This window comes from Glycine max, chromosome 7, assembly GCF_000004515.6.
Source record: "Glycine max cultivar Williams 82 chromosome 7, Glycine_max_v4.0, whole genome shotgun sequence".
NCBI lineage: Eukaryota > Viridiplantae > Streptophyta > Magnoliopsida > Fabales > Fabaceae > Glycine > Glycine max.
In genome coordinates this window covers 27,813,575-27,818,172 of record NC_038243.2, presented here as the reverse complement: position 1 = coordinate 27,818,172, position 4,598 = coordinate 27,813,575, and positions in this window count along the sequence as shown.

The window sequence follows — 4,598 nt, the reverse complement described above, 5'->3', positions numbered from 1 at the left end:
AACAAAAGGAAGGAAAGGAAACCATGACCTAAAAGTGGTCTTCTCCCTTTGATTACCAACCAAAATCCTGTGCGTCGGTGACTTGTTCGCTTCGCGTCAAATAAGAACAGAAAAGGAAAAAGCCAAAAAACTCAAAAGCCGGAAAACCCACCAAAAGAACCCATTTCCAAGGGAAGTCCTATTGATCCATGATCACACGTGTAATCTTTGATTTGATAGGAAATAATTCGCAAAGTCAAGTCGTGACATATCTATGGTTCGGAACTAGGATAAAACACTTACCTGTGCGAGATTGATACACTTTGAGTGGATTTCTTCTATTTTTGTCGAACCCAGTGTTTCCTCTAAATGGTCATTTAGAAACGAAATGCTAACTTCCAAAATCTCATTTATGGTTATGGGGGGTTTCATCAGCAGACTCTCCTTCCCCGGTAGACGCATTGTTTTTCACTCAAAAAAGCATATGCTGCTCTAATCAGTTGGAATATTTGTCTCTTTACTAAAGCATGTTTGCATTTTAGTGGAGAAAACACCAAGACTTTTTTAAGTCTCACAAGTTATCCAGAACTACGTAGGTCTGAGTTCCTCATTGGAGGATACGTAGGAGCAAGAGCCTCGCTTTTGTCGACCGCACCGCTTTTTGTTACCATGACCCAAGAGCTGGTAACCCGCGGAGACACCTTATAGTTATCCGCACCTCGTCATTCAGTGACCCCAAGTGTGATTGATGAGCAGAGGCCAATGTGGTCATCTGCGCCCTTTCCGGAGATGTCAGCATCTTCCGGTGGAGACTTTTTCGAGTCTCACAAGTTATCTAGAACTACGTAGGTCTGAGTTCCTCATTGGAGGATACGTAGGAGCAAGAGCCTTGCTTTTGTCGGTCGCCCCACAAGATCTGTCATACTGACCCTGAGGTCATGTGACATGCGGAGACAAAATTTGGTCATTCCGCACCCCTTTGCCATTCAGACACAGTCGTGTCCGATGGCACGCAGAGACAAATTATGGTCATTCTGCACCCTTTTGTCATCCAGAGGCGGCGGGCCCGATGACATGCGGAGACAAAATTTGGTCATTCCGCACCCCTTTGCCATTCAGACACAGTCGTGTCCGATGGCACGCATAGACCAATTATGGTCATTATGCACCCTTTTGTCATCCAGAGGCGGCGGGCCCGATGACATGCGGAGACAAAATTTGGTCATTCCGCACCCCTTTGCCATTCAGACACAGTCGTGTCCGATGGCACGCAGAGACAAATTATGGTCATTCTGCACCCTTTTGTCATCCAGAGGCGGCGGGCCCGATGACATGCGGAGACAAAATTTGGTCATTCCGTACCCCTTTTCCATTCAGATACAGTCGTGTCCGATGGCACGCAGAGACAAATTATGGTCATTCTGCACCCTTTTGTCATCCAGAGGCGGCGGGCTCGATGACATGCGGAGACAAAATTTGGTCATTCCGCACCCCTTTGCCATTCAGACACAGTCGTGTCCGATGGCACGCAGAGACAAATTATGGTCATTCTGCACCCTTCGTCAATCGCGACCGACAAGCCCGTTGACACGCGGAGATTTACATCATCTTCCGCACTTACAAGATCTGTCATACTGACTTTTGAGTCACGCTGACGGGCGGAAATACCCGAGTGATTATCCGTATAAACATTCTTTTGCTATCTGTAAGACAGAACGCTTGATAGCAGGCAGAGACTGACATCGTCTTCTGCACCTTTTGTTCTCCCGGGAACAACGAGTCATTTGCATGCGGAAATTTTATGGTCACCCGCGACTCTCGTCAACCGAGAGGAATGAAATTAGTGTCTTATCTTTACTTTTCTTTTATCTCCAATAAAAGACAAGTAAAGAGGGGCAACTGTCATACCCTAATTTCGTCCGGGGACCGTTGCTTGATGACATGCGACTTTTATTTGGTCCTTGTAAGGTGCTTGGAACCCATCATTAGGCAATTTGTGAAATTCCGGGACATGCCGGAAAGCAAAAGAAAATATTGATGCACAATCCGTAAGGTTCCGTGACACACCGGAAATCAAATGGAAGCATCGTTGCACAACTAGTGAGGTTCCGTAACATTCCGTAAGTCAAAAAGGGGATGATTATGTAATCCACAAGGTTCCGTAACATTACAGAAAGAAAACAAGTATCGTTACGAAATTCGTAAGTTTCCGTAACTTTACGAAAAAAGAATCACCAAAAAAAGGCAGGGGGTGTACTTAGTAAAAATGGGGGTGCAAATAGCAACCAGGCCCACTTGGGCCCTCCAGAAGATTCCTCCAGAAGGCTGTTGCTTCTGGAGGAAGCAACCCTGCTTGCCTAGGCGAGCTGGGCGGCAAGCATCTCCCCTATTTTGCTATAAATAGGGGAGGAAGTGAGAAGGAAAAGGGTTCAGCCCCTTAGGCACTTCTCTCTCTTTCGAATTTGCTTGGAAAAATTGTTTCCGTGAAGAAAATCTAAGCCGAGGCGCTTCCGAAACGTTTCCGTAACGTTTCCGTGAAGAATTTCGCGAAGGTTTCGACCGTTCTTCGACGTTCTTCATTCGTTCTTCGATCTTCAACGGGTAAGTACCTCGAACCAAGCTTTTCGATTCATTCTATGTACCCATGGTGGTCCACATTGTGTTTCGTGTATTTTTATTCTCGTTTTATTTACTTTTTATACCCCCTTTTGACGTGCTTAAGCCATTTTATTTAAGTCATTTCTTGCTTAACCCGAAAATAAAATAAATTTCCATCGATCGTTTGAATTGTATTATCCGTTAACTTCGGTTAAAATGAATTTCGACCGTTCAGTCATGCCGTAACCACGTTGGAAATCAAAAAAGAGGTAAAAAATAATATAATAATCAAAAAACATCTTTTTAGTAAAATAAAGCGGAAAATCAATCGGACGTTTTCTCTTTGGGATTTCTCATTCTTAACCGAATTGACTAATAACTAAAGTGAAACTAAGGCTAAAATCAACTCGCCTAGTCAAGCTCGTCCATAAAAATAGGTTTTTGAAGTTTATCATTTCAATTTCTTGCTAAGTAAAATGGATCATTTTCAAGGTCCAACGCCTTAAAATGATCACCTTTTAAGTAAAAAAGAATCACTTGATAAGAAAGAACTACGTAGGTCTGATTTCCTCATCGCAAATGAGGAATACGTAGGAGCAAAGGGAAACACCCTTGTCGACCACAAAAAGAGAAAAAATATAAAAAGGGTATAAAGGATATAAGGACATAAAAGGGAACGTAAAAATCAAGGTCATGTTTGCACATCCGATTAAAGGCTGCCGTCCCTTGTGGCGGACGTGTGGGGTGCTAATACCTTCCCCGTGCATAAATACAACTCCCGAACCTTTCACTTAAAAGTTCGTAGATCGCGTCTTTTCCGGTTTTTCCGACGTTTTCCTCAAATAAACGTTGGTGGTGACTCCGCGCGTATTCCTTTCGTGGAACACGCATCCCGCGAGTCACGCGTCGCCCTCCCGCCGAAGGGTAGGTTGCGACAACCATCACCTATCTGATTCGTAGATATGGTATGCTTGCTAGTTCCAAGAGAGCTGAATATGTAAGGGACATTTGTTGCATGCACGGTTGATCAAAGTAGTGGACCACTAGTAGTCAATGCTCAACAAATTGGCCCCAACTTCTAATGCGGGTGATTTCAATTATTCAACTTTCATCGATGGGGAGACTGGCAGAATGTTCGGGAGGTTGAATTCTGTTGGTCTATATATAAAAGGTAGGGAGAGGTAAAGGAGATAGAAAGAAGTATGGGAGAAAATTTGAATTATCCAGAATGTATTCTACCTCTACAAAAGCCACATGCATAAAGTTCTCTAGAGAAGGAATAAATCTGATGAAACCAAGTAGGTTTGGTAGATGAGTAAAAAGATGGGGGTTGCAGGTAAGGAAGGTGAAGATAACACCATTGGCAGGTACCACAAGTTGGAGGATAAAGATCAAGAGGAGAAAAAAGTGAGGATCGAAAGGAGGAAGAAGGGAGGTTAGTCGAGTGTCCCATGATTATTAAGTCTATAATATCATGGGTTTGGGGGGAGGGTGAAATAGAGGCAAATTGTGAGGAAGGAGAAAAAAGAAATGATTTGTTTTTTGTTGAACAAAAAGGGAGACAATAAACAATTCTACATGTTGTTCTTTGTGGGTGGTAGTGATTTTGAATGGGTGATGCAACCGGCTATGAACACTATGGAGGGTTTGTTGTGTGTGTGGTCAAAGGAATTTTTTGAGCTTTCTTATTTCTTTATAGGAAACGACTACTTAGGCTTGGTGGGAATTTGGAAGGAATAAGGTATGCTTATTAATATTGTTAATATTTATTCCTCTTGTGTTAATGTGATCAAAAGAAGAATGTGGGAGGAACTCATACGTAGAAGGAGTGGGAGTAGCATTGATCATTGGTGCCCTATTGGAGATTTTAATAGTGTTTGTGGTTTGTGTTAGTGCTTAGCTCTACTGAGTTTTAAAAGATTGGCTAAGATTTTGTTAAAACATAAGCACTTAGACAATGAAGGAAAGCTGGAGTTGCTGCACATGATGTCCAACGTTATGTCAAGGAATCAGATCGGGCT